The 22,672-nt window shown below is 33.1% G+C and overlaps 1 protein-coding gene across 1 annotated transcript in view; it reads left to right on the forward strand.

Annotated features, from left to right (window-relative positions):
* Positions 1-2,186: 2,186 nt before the first annotated feature.
* Positions 2,187-22,672, forward strand: part of LOC149411359 (uncharacterized) — a 270,274-nt gene continuing 249,788 nt past the window's right edge. Inside the window, exon 1 of the mRNA XM_089647466.1 lies at positions 2,187-2,295. The gene's annotated coding sequence lies outside the window, so the exon portion shown is untranslated. The remainder of the gene's footprint in view (positions 2,296-22,672) is intronic.

Raw genomic sequence — 22,672 nt, forward strand, 5'->3', positions numbered from 1 at the left:
ATACATAATAAAATTTTGAATCCATATAAATTATTTATCAACGAAAATATCTATTTCAGCACACTCTCATATTATTGTACAGTCGTCACATTTGGGTCAGAGGGCTAAAATAGGCGATATTATTTTTGAATTTACTCAGGTGAAACATGCTATGGCGTCTTAAACAATGGAAATTGGGAACATTTATTTCAATATTGCTAAGACATAATGTATCAAGATGCCCGTGAATTAGTTTTGTAGTGAGTTATATTTATTACAAATCAGTTATCTCATTGCTCTATTCTGTAATTATTTGAACTATTTTTAAGCTATCTATATTACTAAAATATAACTAGAAGGGTGGTTATTAATATTTGTATTGGTTATATCATGGTTACCTATATTCTGTTCATAAGTCTCAATGCAGATCATATAAGTTCAAGTAATTTAAAAGATAATTAAATGCTTCTAATGTTATATCTACGAATGTTTAGCTTTAAAGAACAATCAGCAAGTGTTTTGATGTTTTGTGCCACCGTTCAACGTAGATCTCATGTAAACAATATTCTTATTTTGCTTCAATGTTGTTCTAAAATTCTCCAATGTTGCCTTTATTTGAAATATACTGCTATTCTCTAAAATTATCTTCTTAGTATGAAATACTATTGAGATTATAGCACTTAATTAATGATTTGGTTCCTCGACGATTAGGAGTACTATACTATCGTTTGACATACGTCCGTTGTCTCAGAGACTATAAGTTATTGTAACGAATAAAACAACTGAGCCTTGGGATCGGCTAGCATCGGCTGAACTCGTAACCATTCGGGTACAACCGACGTGCTATCTCGATGTTGTATGTCCGCCACCTATAAAAAACTCTTAAAACTACATTAACTGGAGAATAATAACTTAGATCCATACACTCTACCGACAATACAAAGTTCTTGAATCGTTCTGAGATTTTCATGAATTTGTTCTATTCTGATATTGTTCTGTGAGTCTTTTGGACATTCTAGTAACAATTTTCGCAGTGTTTTATGATTCTAAAAAAATAATAATTTGGTTTTTTTATATAACATTTATTAAAAAATCGTTTAAACAGAGTTTAATATTTCCATTTAATAATAAATATAATTTTGGTTAAAATTCAAAACACACAATAAATTTAACTATTTTCACTGTAATATCGAATTATTGCCGCCGTTCTTACAATAGTTGGTGGTGCACTGATGAACATTTTTGCCTTCCAAGCAGTTGATTTAAGATCGATTCTTGTCGGTGGTATATATATTTAAAATATTATGTTACTTAGGGTATATTCTGTACAGGGTGTCCGGAGATAAAATACACTAACTTCGAGAGGCGATTCTACATGATGGTAGAAGTAATAAGGATAAATAACCCCTATTTCCATCTTTTTTTTCCATACTAAAATATTTTCCCATAGAAGAATATATTTTTTCCCAGACGAACAATTGTTTTCCCAAACGAACAATTAAACTTTTATCTAATGACTACCTTAAAACGTTGAAATTTCGTAAAAGATGTTAATTTTTCTACTTTTAAAATCGTGTAGAATTACCACCTGAACTTAGTGCACGTATTGCACCCCCCTGACTCTGGACCCTGTATAATTTTTTTTTTAAACGCTTTTTAAATTTGCCTAAAAATTTTGACGGGCCCGCGTTAGTATAACATAAACAGTGTAGTCATGTTAATTTATAAATAATGAAAAATAGATTTAGTAGGTATAATCAATGTGATATAATAACCTACATAAATCATTGCGGTGTACTGTGTAGGTTTATAATCTACCAAGCTAATGATAGATTAATGGTGATCGATATTTGATTCTGCGAAAAAGTTGTAAGGCGGTGCAATGTTGAGAAGCCGTGGTATTATGTTGAACGTTCAACTATGTCGTGTCGGGCTGCTCGGGTTTGTTTTGAAGTTTCAGTTGGCGGCGTGCTTCTTTAATTATCCCAGCGTCGCGGTGCGTCCCAACCGACGCGACGTCCCAACCAACTTCCTCAGCAGTCCTGACTTCAGTCAGGGGCCAGTCTCCTGTCTCCCGTCTCCCTCCATCGCGTCTTCCTGGCGTCTCGGACGTGAGAATTTCAGTGTTTTCGTGCTAAACCACCAGAAAACAAAAAACTTTAAAAAGGTGTTTTACAGTGAAGAAAATTTCTTTGTAACCTTTTACAAATGAAGTAAAGACTTTAAAAAGTGAAGTTTTGTGCTTAATTTGAGTGTTTTTTTTATGAAATCGCCGGAAAACTTAAAGAAATATAATTCACAGTGTAAATAATGCAGGTAAAAAAACGTGTTTTTCTAAGCAACATTCAGCATTATCTTATTTTGGGGTGAAATATATTCTGAGTAAAGAGGAACAGTTTGGAAAGGAAATCACTTCTTTAAAAACTTTACTTGTATTAAAATAAGTTTAGAACTCACTCAAAAAAATGATTTCTACAAAACACGGAGAAAAATGACTATTGCTAATTTATTAAAAATCTCTTCAAATTAAAAGTAATTCTGGTTAACTACAGGATTGCAGGCATTACGAATAAATTAGCAGGCTTTCTTTTAAACATTGAGTGAATTTCGAATATATTATCATGATGTCGGAAGACGTGTTCATCAAATTCCGAATTTTAGCATTACTACCAAAATTCTTTGTGTATTCTTGATATATTAATAAGGCAAATCGATAAAACAATCTTAAATTGCTGTTCGATTAATGAGGCCTATTAATTTATCATAAGGGCAAAAATCGATTTCTCTCCGCGTAGTCCCAGAGAGAGCTCGTACGTGACTTCATATTTCTATATTCTGTAATTTTCGTTTTCATACAAGACGTCTGAGAAGAAAAAAGACGTGTATCCGATATCTCTCTTGGACTATTGTATTCGTTTACTTTACTTTTAAAAAATGCTACTTGAAAACAGGTTGAATTTAGCTCGTTCCTATGAAATTCTGAAATGAAATAACGTGAATTCAGATAACCACAAAATTGTAGTGAAAAAGTTGGGCTTAACTGCAAAAACATTGGTTTTTCAAGAAAACAATTATTACATTGCGATCCTTTGCTTTTTTGCCTAAGATAAAACGTTTTACCACCGCGGCTCACGTACACTAAAAGTCATTTTAAATATGTGCCGTCTAAATTTATTGGGTGTAAAATGGTCATTTGATTTCAGAGTTATTGTCTAATAATTTTGTTTTGCGATTGTTGAGTGAGCAGAGTGCTTGAATTTTTAATGTCTAGTATTTCAACCATTTATTTATAGTTCATTTAGATGTCTGTGTCAAAAGTAGGTCTTTTAAATTGAAAATTATATATTTTTGAAGCAAAGTGCAGTTATATAATATAAACAAGATTAAACCAATAACACATCTGCGTTGGTAATGAACGCTTACTCTGTTCGAAATGTTGGCTAAAAGAAGAAGGTAGCGCAACACGGCATAATACCCCGAAAATAAGTTATGATTAAACTTAAATTGTTTTTCTTAATTTTTTTGAGTAGGTAGATATATCTTTGTGCTCTGTTCGATTTTTAATGATACGGACAAACTGATAGTAAGAAAACGTTAGAAAATAATGTTTATTAAATTAATGATGATCATCAATTGCTTCCTTTATCGTATTCGCGTCAGAGGATCTAGCACAGCAAATCGAATACTAGTAAATTGACAATTTTGAATTGAAATATTTACTTTGATATATATTGGCAGTCCGCTTGTACTTTTAGACACTATAAAGGGAGTTAATAAGTTCATTAGTCCTAATTAACAACTTTTGTTTTTCGACGCTGGAACGGAATCATCTTTCAGTTCTAAGAACTTAGTTAGTTCACCTTCATGCAATAGTTAGCCAGTTATTTTGCATAGCGAACGATATCTTCCAAAAAGTTGTGCATATTGACAGCTTATCTGAAACCTTGGAGGCCGCGCTAAAAGTAGAGGATTTTGTCTACCGTCTATATGAATCATATTCTGACCGTGCTTGAAAATATGTAATATCTCTCCATGGATGACAAATTTTATCCATCGTCCGTGCTAGACCTCATGTGACCCGTCGCATCGTTTCGTCCGTGCTAGACCTCATGTGACACGTCGCATCGTTTCGTCCGTGCTAGACCTCATGTGACCCGTCGCATCGTTTCGTCCGTGCTAGACCTCATGTGACACGTCGCATCTTTTCGACCGTGCTAGACCTCATGTGACCCGTCGCATCGTTTCGTTCGTGCTAGACCTCATGTGACCCGTTGCATCGTTTCGTCCGTGCTAGACCTCATGTGACCCGTCGCATTGTTTCGTCCGTGCTAGACCTCATGTGACACGTCGCATCGTTTCGTCCGTGCTAGACCTCATGTGACCCGTCGCATCGTTTCGTCCGTACTAGACCTCATGTGACCCGTCGCATCGTTTCGTCCGTGCTAGACCTCATGTGACCCGTCGCATCGTTTCGTCCGTACTAGACCTCATGTGACCCGTCGCATCGTTTCGACAAGGCGCTTCTCTCCTTCGCTACTTCTGCGGCCTCCGTCAATTTGTGATCCAGCTACTTCTCACCATAGCTCTTGAGTTGGTTCTTTCAGTTAAAATAGTCAACCTTCTCAATAGTTGAGAAAGCATGTCATCATAGCTCTAATGTCATTTTATTTATTTAGTCTCTTTATTCCGTCGGTGAGGTTAATAGAAGAAAGCTCTGAAAAATAGCGCAATACCTTTTGACGATTTCACCCAGCATGACCCCTGAAGTTTCGAAAATTCTTCTGAATAGAAGGAGAGAGGCTCCTCCGTTATCACTCATGAAAATAGGTGGTAATTTGAGTGGCAATCGGCTGACATGAGAAATTCCCATCTCGTATACAACCATCACACATCACTCCATCAATAGAATAAGGTGCTTTAATAGCCGCTGTGCCCACATGATGCATAGATGTGTGAATGCGGCGCGGTACAGACCACCGAACATGACATGTGGCAACGAATGCCTGTTCAATTCAATCCTCGGCGGGATTGATTCACAGGGCGACTCCTGAGGCTTTTGACTATCTCGTAGACATATTATGTAGATGTTTCCATAAAAACATAAGGTACAGGTTTCATTTTATTTTCAACAATAAAAATATTATGAATACCAAGCCATGGTGGTAAAGATAATTAAATTAATATAAATTTAGTTTCGTCAAATACTAATAAATCAAGATGTTAATTAAACAAGTCATGTATGGTGTTTATTATAACAGCGGAAGTAGCCCATCACTTTAAAGATCGAAATATGTTTTTTTTTTCTTCTCATTTCTTCTCATAAACACCACCTGGTTACAGAGATAAAAAATACAATGCTTGAAATATTATTAATCTGTTTGCCTAGAATTGTTTTCTTTTGAGAAGTTGATTTGTTTTGAATATTATTTCTTTGAAGTCAGTGTAATAGTTTTGATTCTTGGTGAAATATTCAAAGAATTTGAACAAGAAAGAAACATAAATATTTTTTTATCAAATTTTTTTTTTTTTTAATATTTTTATTCTAGATAAAAGAAAATTACATTTTCACTTATTTAACTAGAAATAACATATATATTACACATAAATATAAATATATTACACACCGATATTATTCACTTTCATTGTTTTGTTGATTGAGCATGAAACTGAGCAATTTTTTTTTAAATATACCTATACTTTTTTCATTTTTAATTTCGTCTGGGAGGCAATTATATATGTTGCTTCCCTCGTAACCAATGGATTGCTTGCCATAATGAGTATGTATCGTGTTTAAATGTATTTTATTGTGTTGCCGTGTAAAGTGTGTGTGTACTTGGGACGTTTTAATGAGTTCTGTATTTGTATGTATGAGTTTATTATTTATTTTGTAAATAAGGAGACATGTATTATATTCATATAATTTTCTTAATTTTAATAGTTTTGTTTCTATATATAATTTTTTTGTTGATGTTCTAGGTTTGAAGTGAAATAGTTTTTTGATTACTTTGTTTTGTGTTACCTGTAGTTCGTTTATATATGTTTCACACGTATTTCCCCAGATTTCAACCAAGTAGTTTAAATGTGAGTGTACGAGGCTATAATATAGACCTTTTTTAATTTTATTTGGTAACAGAAATGATATCCGGCTGAATACGCTAATTAAGGGGGTGATTTTATTTTTAATATCTTGAATATGCTGTTTAAAAGTTAGGTGTTTATCAATGCACAGTCCAAGATATTTCTCCTGTATCAGGATTTGCAGATTGTTATTTTCAATTTTTAAGGGTACATGAGGAGGAATTATTTTACGAGTTGAGCTTAAAATCATGTATCCTGTTTTTTTAACATTCATTGTTAATATATTTGATTGGAGCCAACTGTTAATTTTGTCTAAGTCACTCTGTGCATTTTTTAGTAAGATGTTTAAATCTTTACCCCAGTAGAAAATTGCAGTATCATCTGCATATAAAAAAATATCACCGTTTAAATCTAATTGGGAGATATCATTAATATAAATTTGGAACAGAAGTGGTCCTAATATGGATCCTTGCGGAACTCCGTAGTTTATTGGTAGGTGGTTGCTATTTTGATTATTGATGCTAACAAATTGCTTTCTGTTGCTAAGATATGATTTGAATAGATTAAGAGCAGGACCAACTACACCAATTTTCTCGAGTTTCTTGAGAAGTATGTCATGACTTACTGTATCGAAGGCTTTTTGAAGGTCAATTAGTATGGATAAAATATAATTTCCACCATCAATGCTGCTTCTAAGTTTACTGATTAAGTCATTTATTGCCACAAGTGTGTTTGATTTTTTCCTAAAGCCATATTGTTTTTTATATAAGAATGATTTTTTTGATAGAAAGTTGTTTAATCTATCGTAGATTACACGTTCAAAGATTTTAGATAAGATTGGTAAGATAGAAATGGGTCTGTAATTTGAGGTATCCGTTTTGGACCCACCTTTGTGAATTGGTATTACCTTAGCAATTTTGCAACTATCTGGAAAAGTTCCCTCTTTAAGACACTGATTAATTAACTTTGATAAAATAGGAACCAATTCTGTGGAGAGACTTAGAACTGTTTTACATTTGAGTGTATCATAACCAGCGCTTGCATTTAGTTTTAAGGATTTTATTATTTTACTTATTTCTAATTCCGTGGTAGGTTGAAGATATAGTGATTCCATGCTATCATGCACTAATGTTATTTCATTGGCTAGATTGTGTGTCATTTTTTTGTGTATATTATTAGCTAAGGAGGAGCCAATGTTACAAAAGAAATTGTTAAAGTGTTCGCATATCTCTACGTTGTTTGTGACTGTTTCGTTGTTAATGATTAATTTATTACAAAAAGTATTCAAAGTATTCGATTGGTTCTGTATGATGTTGTTTATTAACTTCCAGGTTTTTTTACTGTTATTTTCGCATTTTTTAAAAAGATCACCGTAGTGTTTTTGTTTTAAGTTTCTTTTTTTCTTAGTAATATTATTTCTTACTACTAGGAATTCTGTTTTCAATAACGTGTTGTTTGGTTGTTTTTTTAGTTTCAGGTGTAATCTGTTTCTTTTGTTGATTAATTTTATAAGGTCTTTGGTTATCCAGTCTGGGTTATTTATGTTTTTTGTGTTAATTTTAGTGATGCTATTATAATTAATTTTATTTGTGAGGTAGTTTACAAGATTGTCATAGTTTAATACCGAGTCGTCATTCATGTTAAGATGAAAGGGATTTTGGATGATATCATTCTTTAGATTATCAAAATCAATATGTGTATATTTTCGGGACGACTTTATAGATGTGTTTTTAATATATGTGTGAATTACATCAAGGAGTAAAATATTGTGGTCGGATATTGAATTATCACAGTTCGTTAATGAGTATTCTAGTTTTATGTCGGTGAGTATATGATCAATGATTGTGTTTGTATTTTCTGTGATGCGTGTTGCGTGTTTTTTGTTTATTTTGTTCAAAATGATATAATTATTTAAACTAATTGTATTTGTGTATTTACGAGTGTGTGTATTAGTTGGATCAAGTAGATTTATGTTAAAGTCTCCAAATATAATACCTCTTTTATATGTTTCTAGCTGAGAGGAAAGTGTCTCTAAGAAGTCTTTGAAAACAGTATTTGGTTTTTTATATACTAATCCTATTTTAAGATTGAGCTTGCTTACATGAATCCATAGAAAGTTGTTATCAGAGTCGCACGTGTTATCAATCACATTGTATTCTAAAGAATTTTGTAGAAAAATAGAGAGTCCGCCACCAAGTCCAGCTCCCTGCGGCCGGCAGGATGCTTCGTGTTTGTATCCTTCTAAGTTGAAGTACTTCAGGTCCGCTTCTTTAAGCCAAGTCTCACACAAGAGGATGATGTTGAAGTTCGAGTTAGTGGATTTCAGTAAGCATTTGATGTCATCTAGTTTACCTCTCAGGCTTCTGACATTTAGGTACATAAAAGAGAGTAGGGTTTTTCCTTTAGATGTACTTGGATGTGTATGGCACGAAATTTTTTTAATTCTGATGTGTTTTTTTAGTTTTTCTGAACTTTTAGTTTTACTTAACATAACCATTTGTGGCTTTCTCTCCTCCAATAATATTTGGTGCTCTTCATGGTGTGATATAAAGCTTTGTATGTTTAGGTATAAGATCTGTTCCTTCAGCCTAAAAAATCGATTTTTTTCCTTTCTATTTCAACTTTTCTTTTATATACTGGGCATTCCTTACTTGTAGCTGAGTGATTTGTATTAAGTTTGAGTCCCAATCTTTTATTTGTTATTATGCAGTTTATGCACTGAATATCCCCATCATCTGTGCATTCTTTTATGTCATGTTGTTTTGCACATTTAGAGCATTAAATTAACGTATTCTTAAGACAGCTTGTTTCAAAGAATATGAACAATTCATCAAATTTCATTGTTAATTTTCAAGAACTGTTAAAGTTTTATTAAAGTTCTATTATTATTTGAGTTCTGTGAAGCAACTGGCCCACTTTGTTACAATAACAGAACTTCAATAGGACTTTCACAGAACTTGTAAATTTACTTTGAATTTTGATGAATTGTTCAAATTCTCCAAAACAACCTGTTCTTGGTAATTAAAGGTGAAAATACAACTAGTTGTCAGATACAACTTGTCAGATCGACATACTTATCAATGCAGTCGGAAGCGTCGGTAATCTAGAGTATGTGATTATTTTTAATGTGAAACCGCACAGGAATCCCAACTGCTCTCAACTATCTGGAGCCAGTGAGACCATGGCATCTCCAATCGCGGTATGTTGTGAGTCTTAAGGTAGTGGGGAGAGGGAAGAGATGGAGAAGAGGAATGTGGGGAAGTAAGTAGTGAGAATGGTGGGCCTGACTTAAGAATATTTTCCACTCAGTAAATTGTGAAATAACATAAATTAATCAAATAAAATTTATTTTAGCACGCCGGGATTTGAACACGCGACCTCCAGCTTGCTAGTTGACAGCCTCACTCAACCACGGATGCCATCATAAAAAATATCAAAAAAAAAAAATTGATGTGGCACCTCACAAGAGCACCCTTGTCTGTATCGTGTTCAGATGAGCGAACTATATCGCCACCCGGTGGGGCAGCGTTGAGAGGTGGGTTAAGGAAGGGGCTGTGGGAAGGGATTTGGTCTTGAAGAGATCCGGATTATATGAAGGAGAAAAAACAAATTCGTGTATCTCGCTCCACATTTGAGCCAACTTACACAAAAACAAAGCGTTCTCATAAAGCGTACATCAATTACTGTGAAAGGGAGTTGCGCTCGTGTTTGTCAAGTTTTGCGTATTTGTTTTGCATTTTTTTCTACATTTTTATCGTCATATTTTGGCCGTCTGCTATTAACTGTTTTATACACGTAGGAAAAGCTGATTCTGGTTGTGGGTTTTCTCCGTCTATTCTTACGATAATTGCTTGAGAAGCAAACAATTAGTTCGTTTAAATTTTTTTTAAACTATTTATTCAACATATTCTGAACAAATTTCTCTCTGGCCGACATTTCAGTTTGCCGAATTCAACAAAACAAGAAAAATTCATGCAGGAAAACTTATAAAATTAAAAGTTTACCACAATCATCGAAAATATTAATCACGAGGTCTAGCACGGACGATAAAGCTCTTTTTCAATACGATATTTATGAAATCTGTCGTCCAAGGTCAGATAGCGATATTTGCAAGCACGGTCAGAATAATGTGATTCCGACAATCAGAAGACAAAAGACGCTACTTATAGTGCGGCCCCAAGGTCTCAGATCACGTGTTAATGTGAACAACTTTTTGGATTAATTCGTTCGTTATGCAAAAAAAATTGGCTTATTAATGAATTACGGTACTCTAACTGAACTCTTAAAACTAGAAGAAATCGTATTCACGATCTATAGACTTATTAAATTCATCTAAAACGTGATCAATTGATTCCGTTGCAGCCAGTAGCATTAGCAATGTAGGTCTGGCTATCAACAGCGTGACTGTGCTCAGGAAATTGCTACAAAATCGTATGTTACAGCTCATAGGCTCATAGCTCATAGAGTTTGAAGGGAACAGAAAGATATAAGGAAAACGGTAGGTAGTTTAGGAAGTTCTAATTATTACCTACTTAGATGTATTAACCAAGAACATCTCGCCACGCTTATATTCTTGATGGCTTCTTCCGCCGAGGCAGTTCTCAAATACCGAAAATATCTTCCAATTAAAAACTAAGCTTTTGTAGTCCAGCAGTTTATCATTTGAAAACGTCAAGGTAGCCTGTTTTAAAAGACCAAATTAGGGCTTCTTAAATAATTTCTTAAAATGAAGAGACTTAAGGAGTGTGCTTTGAGTTGGTTTCAGTTTTTTATTTATGAAAACATTACATTTACAGAATTAAAACGGATGTAATACAATCGATCGGTAACCAATGGGTAATGGTTGTCCAATTATATAAATTTTTACTTTAAATGTGTGAAGATTTGGTCCAACCCGCCATGTTCCAAAACAATAAATAGTTACATAATATTTCATTATATTCTGTAATTTGATATATCCTTTCCATCGATTATATTAACTACACCAGGAAAATATATATTTTTTTAGTTATTTAATGAATTTGGCTAAATAATAATAATTAGTGAATTAACGAGGTTAGTGCAGTCCCACATATTCCATATATTCCAAATGCATAATTCTTCATAACGATTCATACAATGATGACAGTGACTGCATAGTTATTCATATTGATTCCCACAATGATGACAGTGATTGCACAATTGTTCATAGTGATTCACACTATGATGATAGTGATTGCATAGCTATTCATATTAATTCCAACAATAATGACAGTGATTGCATAGTTATTTATATTGATTCTCACAATGATGACAGTGATTGCTCAATTGTTTATAGTGATCCACACAATAATTAGAATGATTGCACAGTTATTCATATTGATTCCCACAATGATGACAGTGATTGCACAACTGTTCATAGTGATTCAAACAATGATGACAGTGATTGCCCACACAGAGTAAATAAATAAATTAAGGGAATCACTATGAATAATCTCAACTGTACATTTATTTATGCCAAATGCCTGACCATTCGTTTCACTAAATGAAAAGATAAAAACAAATTTGTATTAAAAGTATAAATATCAAGTGGAAAGTGTGAATTGGCTTCATGAAATAATTATAATTTTTTTAATTTTTTTTTTATTATCAATATAAAGTTTCTTTTACAGGTTTTTTTTTCGATGTCTGTCTCACTAGGATAAACCTGTGTCGAGACAGACGTATTTGATACATTAAAAATGTTTACATATTTTTTGATACATTAAATATTTCACTACATTAAATGACATTGTGAAAAAGATAGAAAATAATAAATAATAATAATAAATGATACATTTCTTAATCAGCATCTAGTTGGAGTACATACTTATGTAGGGATTTTTATAAAAAAATTTATCATGGATCTGTCTTGGCTGATGATCCAAGATTTGATGTCTGTTTTATATTTCAGAAAAAAATCGTTCAGTCTAATGGCTAGTGGGAGAGCATTATATAGCCTTGTTGCAAAATATCTAAAGTTTCTCTGGCCAAAAGTTGTTTTAGCGAAAGGGATTTGTAAGAAATTATGTCCTTTTGTTCTAGTATCACGAGCAGTTTGGATATTGTCAAAAGTAGTTTTGTGTTTGAAGAGGTATGTTAGTATGTTTTTGGCATAAAGTTGCCTAATGTCCATAACACAGATTTTCCTAAAGATTTCATCCGAGCTGCTTGTGATTGGTAGTTTGAGGATAATCTTTATTATAAGTTTCTGAGCTTTAGATATTGGATCAATGGCGGCAGCGTTTGCTCCTCCCCATGCTATGATACCATACTCTATTAAAGATTGACAAAGTGCATAGTAGATTGTTTTGAGCTGGCTTAGGTTGCGAGTTTGTCTAAAAAAATGAATGAATTTTCTAAGTTTGTTTGCTGTAGAGGTTATATGTTCTTTCCACTTTAAATTGCTATCAAAAATAATACCTAAGTATTTAATTTTAGTTACCTGTTCTAAATAAGGGCAATCACATATTATCGGATTTGTCAGGTTGCAAGCACAAATTTTAATTTGATTTTCTGGGTTTCTTAAAGAAGGATTAATACTAAATTCAATGTATTTAGTTTTGGTTACATTCATTGTTAGTGTATTATTGTTTAACCATCTTTTAACCACAGTTATGCCCCTGTTAGCTTTTATGTAAACATCATTCCAATTGCTTGATTTGAAGAGGAGAATCGTATCATCAGCGAAACTTACAATTTTGGCATCTATTTGAAGATTACATAATTCATTTATGTATATTAAGAACAGGGTAGGACCTAAAACACTTCCTTGAGGCACGCCGTAGCTAATTGGTAATTGATTGCTATTGCAGTTGTTGATTTTCACACTTTGCTTTCGGTTTGACAGGTAATCGCTAATAATAGTAAGTTCATCACCATTTGTACCAATATTAGATAGTTTTTGTAAAAGTTTAGAGTGAGAGATAGTATCGAATGCTTTGCACAGGTCTAAGAATATTGATATGCATTTTGATCCCTTGTCTAAGTTTTCATTTAGAAAATCGGTAACTGTTGCCAGGGCTTCGGAGGTGCCTTTATTTTTCCTGAATCCAAACTGGTTGAGTGATAGTATGTTATTTTGTTCAAGGTATTCAATTAGTTGATTATTAATAGTTTTTTCAAAGACTTTAGATAGTGAATTTAGTAATGTAATTGGACGATAGTTCGTTATGTCCGCTCTAGAGCCTCCTTTATGTATTGGGATTATGATTCCGTGTTTTAGATTGTCGGGGAATCGGCCTTTTAGGATGCTTAGGTTAATAAGATTTGTTAAGGGAGTGGTTATTTCTGATACAAGTTTTTTTAAGGCAATATTTGATATATCGTCCAAGCCAGTTGAAGACGAGTTTTTTAATGAGTTTATGATCAATCTAGTATCTTCATTTGAAATTTGTTTTAGACTAAAATGCAAGTTGTTGGGCAAATTTGTATTACAGCTTAGTGAACTGGAGTTGGTATGGTTTACATCGATATTTTTTGCGAGTTGTTCACCTATTTTTGAGAAGTATTTATTTGCATGATTAACAATAATATCGGGATTACTAGAAAAACTAAATATTTTATCATTTACTTTTAGTTGTTTTAAGTCATTCGTAGGATTAGGTTGAGAGTGGGTGGCTTCTTTAAGTGTTTTCCAAAGTTTTTTAGGATCATTATTACAGTTTTCTATTTTCTGTTTGTAATATATCTCTTTAGCCTTTCTTATTATTTGGGTACAAATGTTTCTATATCTTTTATGAAAGTTTCGAAGTTGTATATCATAAGGATTGTTAATAACGTTTTTGTGGAGTTTGTTACGTTTACGGATAGATTTAATAATAGTGTGGTTAATCCATGGCTTAATTGGTAAAATATTATTTGGTATATGTTTTATAATTATGTTTGTATGTTCGCTAATGGTAGTCTGTAAGTAATTGATAAAGTACGTCCAGGCGTCTTCTGGATTTATAATGTTAAGTAATTCTGACCATGATTTACTCATCAGAGATTGACGAACACAATCATAATTGATTTGAATGATTTTTTTCTTATTTGTTGTGTTTTTATGTTTGTCTTTTCTGTTGCATGTTTGTATGGAAAGAATAGTGGTGTAGTGGTCGGTAAGTGTAGATTCATATACAATAGATATTACTGGGCAGTTGGATTTGACCATGATGTGGTCGATGCATGAAATGGAGTCTAATGTAGCACGTGTGGGAGTGTTTATGGTGCTTTGGAATCCATGGTAAGTGAGCGTATTTAAGTATTCTTGGCACTGAGGATGTTCGTTTGTGGGCAGAATATTTATGTTGAGGTCACCAGCAATAATACAATTTTTAATATTACATAATTCAGTTAAACAGTTATTAATTGATTTTAGGAATGGTGAAATATTATAAGAGGATGGAGAACGGTATATTGCTAAGATACATGTGTCATTTTTGGGAGTTATTTGCAAACAGTTTGCACCGCTGACTTGGATTTCCTTGACAGATAAACCAATAAGGTCAGTTCTGGTATAGACAACAACTCCATCATTTTGTTTAGTATGTATTGAAGTGCTGTAGTGATCATACCCTTTCAAAATTTTAGGAGCATAATTTTTTGGTATCCAGCATTCAGTAAGAATAATTATATGAAAAGAGGTTCCAATATTATCAAGTTGTAGCAAGAATTCGTCAAAATTCTTGGAAATTGATCCAATATTTTGCTGTAAGATTTGAAGAGAGGATGAGTGTGTTTGTAGTACATTTTTACAGAATTTAGGATTTGACGTCCTATAATTGGTAATACATTCCATTTTTAATAATATCCATTACAGTAAGGGTTTTCTCTAGAATTAAAAATCTACAATACCATTTTTTTAATGTCACTTTCATGTTTGACTTGAATGATTTTTTCCCCCGGACCCTTACGAACGAGTAATTTATTGGCTTTAAACCATACAAATTCGAATTTTGTTTCTTTAGCCTTTTGTTTTGCTTTCCACAGCAATTCCTTATAGTAAGGCGTGAGCACTTCACTAATATAAATAGGTGATTTTGGGTTAAGTATTTTGGCTGTATTTTTGAAAGATAAGACCATATCTCTCGTTTTCTGGTTGTAGAAATTTACTTGCAGTTTATCGGGGGCGTTAGTTCTGCGGTCCTGGGTCCTGGTCACAAGGCGTAGATCCTGCTGCAACAATGGCATACCAAGGGAATTGGCTACCCGAAGAATGGCTTCAGCTGGTTGTTCTCCCGGCCGCAATTCAACACCCGCCATTTCCACACAGTCGCAGAGATTATTTTGTTCCATAGTGGCTAGTCTGGTTTCCAGGCTTGAAATTCTTAAGTCATTCTTTATATTTATTTCACGTAAGGATTGTGTATCTTTTTGTAGATCTTGTAGTACTTTAAAATTTGATAACAGATCTTCATATTGATTACTTATAAATTCGTTGCTTCTCTTCAGTTCCTTAATTTCGTCTTCGAACATTTTTTTAAGTTCAGTGACCTTTTGGTCAAAATGTTTGGTCAGACGAATAAAGAGCATATCATCATCGTCGGTATTTGCAGCCGAGGATGTAGACGGTGATCCTGGTCTGATTAGGCATTTTGGGCATTTCCAAGAAGTTTTATTTTTTTCTGCCATTTTTTTGTAATTGGAATCAGAGATATTGAGGCAATTATTGTGAAATGTTATTTTGCACTTGGTACACGTGAACATATACTCATCTTTATTTATTGGGTTGAGGCAACCTTCACAGTTAAACATTGTGGTTAATAATCCTCAACGCCTAAAAAATAGTTTTCCGCAAAATTTTAGCACGAAGCGATCTCACTTTTGACCAATAGCGAGATAGGTATATTGTTTTGAATTTTGTTTAATGTCAAAGTAATTATGGACACTGATAATATGATCCTAAATTTCACTTAGATACAATCTTGAAACTTAAATAGGTGTTAACTTTTCACTTATCAATATGGGTAGCCACAGAGAAATTTTTAGACCGTTAGGTTTCACCGTTTTACACACGATTGCAGTATTAGTTTCACTATTTTATCACTTGACTATTTCGATTTTTTTATACTTAATTTGTTTATCACATTTATATAAGCAGCGCGAAACGCAGTGATGACACTGTGAGTAGAGTTTGACACTTTTTTGGTTTTATTACAGTGATTTTGGTGATGTTTTTTAGATTTTTATGTAGAGCGTTTGACAGTCGACTTGTAGGTAGGTAGGCTAGTTGTTGTTGTTCGATTAAAAAATCTGTAGAATATTTTTGAATTCTGATTACAAATAAAAAAACTGTAGAGTATTTTTCGAAATCTGAGAGCATTTTAATAATATTGAAGCGTATGTACGGCACTAACGTTCAGACAAAGGAATGTAAATTCGTGAGTTTTGGGGAATGTATCAAAACTGCTTAAAACTCTTTTAATGACCTTTTCTAACAATAAACACAACATCAACACATGGGAGAACGAGTACCCTCTGGCAGCTCCCTAATAAAAAACGAACACAAATATATAATTACGTTTGTACTGGGAGTTAGTTCAAGGATATTTTTAACCCCTTTCAGAGAAGCTCCACAACAGATGTTCGACGCGTGCTAAGCCAATACCTTTTTACTCGTATTTTTACAAGTAAGCTGCTTCGTCTTTGACACGAGTTTTTCTTATTATCTTAACGAAACAGGGGGGTTTTAAGTACAATGACGCAGTTAAGGGTTGAACTTTTATATCCTAAATTATATTGAGCGATTCTTTTAAAGTATCACTTTACATTATGACGACAGAGAATACTTACCTACTTGAAGTAATAAAATAATGTAGGTAACTTGAAGAAATGTGATTGTTTTCCAATTGTTCACAATTTCTCTATGCCTAGGATATTCCGACTATTCCGGGCTCTGGGCATGTATAAGAAAATATGTTCATAACAAGAAACATTCAGTAAGAATTCCAGTATTTTCGATGTACGTACCTAGTTAAAGTTCCTTGGGGAAGAAAATACTTACCTAGGAGAAAGTAATTACCCTTTGACGACCTCCAGGCCCTGTGGGAGAATGAAAAGATCCTTGACCAGCACTAAATGACTAAAAACACAATGAAGCACAAATAAAAATAATATTTTTTTTTTTTTCCATTTTTACTTAACTTTAGTCGAACTAGCTCCCGGCAAATAAAAATTTGCGCGTATTCATTACATTTATTTACTCCAGAAGACGTTAGGTTTTGCAAAGAACGTAACGAATTAGGAAAGGTTGTTTACCTGAATTGGAAGAATTCATCAAATTTCGATGAAAATTTTCAAGTTCTGTTATTAATTCATTATTGGCTGGTTATTTTTTTTATATTTTAAATTTGTTGAATTGTTCAAATTCTAAGAAACAACCCGTCCTTGGTGTATTATCTTTTCAAAAAACACTTTCTTTATTCTCTAAATCTCTAAATGAAATAATTCTCTAAGCATTGTACAGTCTGCACGAATGAAAAATAAAAAAATATTAAAGACGTGAAATATGACAGGTAAACGAAGTTTTCAATTTCCAAATCATCTACATAGTTGTTAGTACATTTTTTCCTTACAAACATACCTGATTAACGTTATGAATATAACTTCTGAGCCAATTAAAGTCGTGCTAATTTGAGTTCAAAAAGCTCTCAGGGGATGATTTATATCTCTCGAAAATTTCTTTATATCTTCTGTCTGGAGGGTATTTAAAAATAATCACCAAAGAGTAAATTAATCGTGAATTTTAAAGTAAAAAATGCATGATTATAAATCTTTTTACATTTTAGGGCTTCTTGTTTCGATCGTTTCGGGAGTCGATATCTTCTCCGTGAAGAGAGCCAGTTTATAATTTCTAGAATTAGCCATTTTATGTCTCTGTCCATAAAAACCGATCACTTTTCAACGTACCCCGTTTCGCACGATTCCAATAATCCATTGGGTCTTTACTTTTTATCTACAGGTTCAATCCCAGTCTATCCCAGTTCAGCCTTCCAAGCTCCAGTGACATTTAGTTCTTGCGAAAAGCCGAGCTATTCGGAGAAGTCATTTCTATTTGGAGCTTAAAGCTTCTGCAGGCACCTGCCGCACATTTCTCCTTTCAATTCTTTGACTGCATCGAAGCTTACAACTCACAACTTCCTTGTTACAGTAATATTTTTTTCATATGTATGTACCTATTCACTTGAATTAACTGACAGTTGGTACCAAATAAACGAATTAATTTTTTTGTGGGGTACATTTGTTTAACAATTATTGCAATAGATTTAGACAAAAAATATAAATAATTGTTTATAAATTATGTATCTAACATCGGTAGTTGACAACCTAATGTCAGATTGTTTAATAAGTTTTGATGTGGAAAATAATAATACTTATGTTAAAAGCAATAAATACTTGGGCAATACCTCTATTAACGTACTCATTTGGCATAATTAAATGGGCCAATACAGATTAAGATAACTTATAACGATTAATTAGAACTACGCTAACAAAGTTTAATTGCCATCATCCAAATTCAGCTATAGAACAAATTAATTTACCTAGAAATTTAGTATGTAGATGTATAGTCAAAATAACTTCTTTGAAACATAATCAGGTAGAAATGCTCAGAACTTTTTTCCATGGGAAAGCTCATAGCTCAGAAATGAACAAAATAATTTGCAAAGCAGATAGAAACATTACACCGTTAAATTTATACGACGAAAATGCGAAAATTGTTATAAATCCCAACCAGGAATTATTAGATTCCTGGTCAAATAAAATTATTCACGCAAAACATTTCAATTATCTCAACCAAACGTATGTTGACAAATTTTCGTCAAACAAATGGTTGAGTATTGGAGAGTTGAGCGCATAAATAGAAGGATTTATGCTTGCCATTCAGGATAGAGCCATTAATACTAAAAATTATAGGAAACCTTTAATCAAAGATACAAATCAAATTGATGATTTTATAGAAGAAGAAACTATAGAACATATAATATCGAAATGTTCTGTATTATCACCGTCCGAATATACATTAAGGCACAATCAAGTTCACCAAAGTTTGGTAATTAAACATAACTTGATTGACAAATAATACCATATTATGAATACAAACCAAATTCATTTTTAAATAACGAATTTTATCAACTATATTATGATAAAACTATACTAACAGACCGAACGATTAATCATAATAGACCCGATAAAGTTATACATGACAAAATTTAAAAAAAATACTTATATCACTGATGTCGCTATTCCAAATTTCTGTACTATTCAAAAATCTGTTAATGAAAAAATAAGAAAATACACAGATTTAGGAAGAAGATAAAAAGAAATTGGCACTCTCAGACTATAAAAATATTACCATTTGTTATTTCGGCTACTGGCATTATACTAGCTCTCTCATTAAAAATTTAGGCGTATTAGATCTATCAAAAAATGTTTATATAAAATGCAAAAATCAGTCATTTTAAATGTACGTAGGATTACGAAAGATTTTTTAAATATTTATGTTGAGATCAGTAAGATTTATAGGCCCTGTTGGGAGTTCTACTGAGCCGAACCCTTCAAGAGGTTCAAAATATCAGGAGTCGGTGAATTATTTTCCCATTTGATCTCTGGTGAGTTGACGTGTTGTTCTTGTATTGTTTTGTGTTTATTATGCTTATATAATGCACTTGCATAATGTTGATTGACTAGATGATCATTTTTGGAAAAGTGTGTGGAAGGGTTTAGTTTTTCCTATGGGGAAAATTTAACCCGGACATAAAGTCGGAAAAAAGTAAAAACACAAATCTCGAGAAGTTCTTCAAACAGTCCATACAATGGATTATACATTGTCTGGACTTTAAAATTGTCTTACTTTAAAAATATCTCATACAGTAAGGAAAATTAATCATATTTAGTTAAAATGCATTATCTAAAAATTTCAAAGACAAATGGAAAAAAAAAAATATAAATCAATAATGTTATCATTAATTTCTGCAATTATTTAAGTTTATTTTACTATTCTGACAGCTGTTTTGGTGTTCAAGGCAATTTTTAAACTATGGTTAGGCCACGTTGGGAAGAATTAATAATATTAATCTATTCACCCCCTCCCAGTATAAATTTTAGTGAGGTCTAAATGATTAATTACCGGTTAACTGATTTACTGAGAAAGTAATTGTCACAATAAATTCTCTATCTTATCTTTGTAATCTGTTTTCTCCACATTAAATATTAATAATTTTTAATTTTGATAATAATGTCGTCGAACAGAGGATTCAATTGCCACGATTACTTTCTCGGTAAAAATCGTTTTAACCGGTAAAAAACATTTAAGACACCATCAAAACTGAAAATGAGCGTTGGTTAATAGAATCATAAAAATAAGTCGTATCAATTCGGCAATTTGAAAATAGCCTTACCTCAATAATAAAAATAAAAATTAACTGAAGTACTTGAAAAACTAATTTAAATCACTTCACACTTTGATTTCCTTTAAATTTTGAAAATTGTATTTCTACGTATTACACACATTATTAAAATTAATGACAACTAGAAAGTAAAAAAAATATGCCCTAAAAAAAGTAATAAAAAAAGATATTACGTAACAGAAGAATAACATCGCTTTAAGAAAATAATATAACATACGGCATAAAAGAGATGTGTATTTTTAGATATGACATGAAAATTCCTTTCCTTTGCACATACAAGATACATTTTTTAGCTTTTCAGGTACACACCTAAAATCTTGTCCACATAATTTATTATACACACAGTGCACATAAAATTAAGTTGATGATGGATAAGTTCTGTTTAGGATCATTAAATATGTATTTATCTTACCAACACATAGTTGCAAAGACTCTCATTAAACATGTGTGCAAATGACCTCTGTCCACTGAACACATATTACCAAGCAGTGTATTAATTGTTTTTATGTTCAATTCGTCAATGTCTTTGTGGCTTGACATTATGGTTAAGACGAAAAATTACTTAATGAAACGAAAAACAATTTTTTTATTTTAATTATGGTATCGGCTTATAATTAGGAAGGCGGGTTTGGGTACCGCTGACCTTGGAACAATTTATTGGATAGCCAAAATTCCTGCCATAGGTCAACCCAAGTGGTTTGCTACGTTTGGTGACTAAGCAGGGGTGCCCGGGTTCTTGAAGTGAGTTTTGTCTAGGTGTTGGCGGCGGATGCGTTTGCACCCAGTAGGTGATCCGGATCGGGAAAAAAGTTCGAGGGAGCCTTTTCACCTATCCGTCTTGCACCGCAGTGGGAGGGATGAATTTATACATCCTTTACTCCTGGACACATTGACCCCAAAATTCCTACGCACCCCACATACTTTTATCCTTCCCAAAATTTCCTCTCCTACCTTTCCCTAAAAAGACCCTCCACATAGCATTCCAGAAGAAATACTATCCCTGAGGCGTAAGTGTGATAAAAACCATGTGAGAAATGTGGAGATCCGCAAAGAGTGCAAGGCTGATGTAAGCGTAATGAGTAAGATTAAGAAAGCGACGCTTAAATTTTTTGGGCATGTAGAGCGAATGAGCGAAAAAAGGAGTGTAAGAAAAATATTTGACGTAAATGCGAATAATAACAGAAGTCGGGGACGCCCTAGGAAGATATGGCACGATTAAGTGAATCAGATACATTAGTCGGGCCATGTCAAGAGTCAAAATAATAGAAGAGTATGTATGTATGTGAATGAGACAAGGAGTGTGTGCCAAGACCGAGCATTCTGTCTCTCTCTGCCTACCCCTGCGAGAAACAGCGTGATGGTTAGTTAGTTAGTTCATTACACTTCTATAGGTTCGTATCTTTAGTGTCTTTGTCTAAGTAGTAAAATATGGCGTTCTTGTTCCTTACCGACACGGTTTGAACATGGGTCCAGCCAAACTCAACATTCTTTTGATATTTTAATGCGCAGTCTCGGAGAGTGTCTTACGGGCTATTCATAAATACATGTTATTTAGTCTCTGGTCTGATGGGATCGGCTTTGCCTGAGATGGATGACATTGTGTCTCCTGGAGATCATGCTAACTGAATGCTCGCATTTAAATTATTCTAATTCAGACAAAAATGCAGACGACTTTTAACAAAGGAGGTCATAAAGACAAGTACACAACTCTTGCTCACAATCCAAAAATAATTACAATTCATGTTAACCCTTTCGTCCCGGAAAGAAAAAAATCACATTGGATCCGAAGCGGGGTCACTCAGTCCCCCAATTTGTTTTGCTTATTAAAAGGTGTTAATGACATAATTCGATGAAATTTGTTTTGGTTATAATTAGAGGGAAGTATATATTACATATTTCAGTAGTCATTATCAAAATCGTTTCATAAATAAAGTCATAATTAATGTTCTAATGAATTTAGACCATAACGCATATGTTTTCAAAGAAAACGGAGAAGGCGGGTACGTAGCAAGCATCGCGCCTCGTTTCCGAATCTCGACTGCCGATTGGCGATTAAGCGTCGACGTGGGTGGCTAGTTTCTTGCATAGGGTGGTCTGTAAATGATGGATATGTATTTTTTACTTTTATAGTTTATGAAAACTACTACGTACTACTAAACTAGGTACGGATGTTAAATATTTTGAAACAAATGTTGTATGTTGATATT

The sequence above is a fragment of the Hesperophylax consimilis genome, chromosome 26 (genome assembly GCF_061612785.1).
Source record: "Hesperophylax consimilis isolate HC1 chromosome 26, BYU_Hcon_1.0, whole genome shotgun sequence".
NCBI lineage: Eukaryota > Metazoa > Arthropoda > Insecta > Trichoptera > Limnephilidae > Hesperophylax > Hesperophylax consimilis.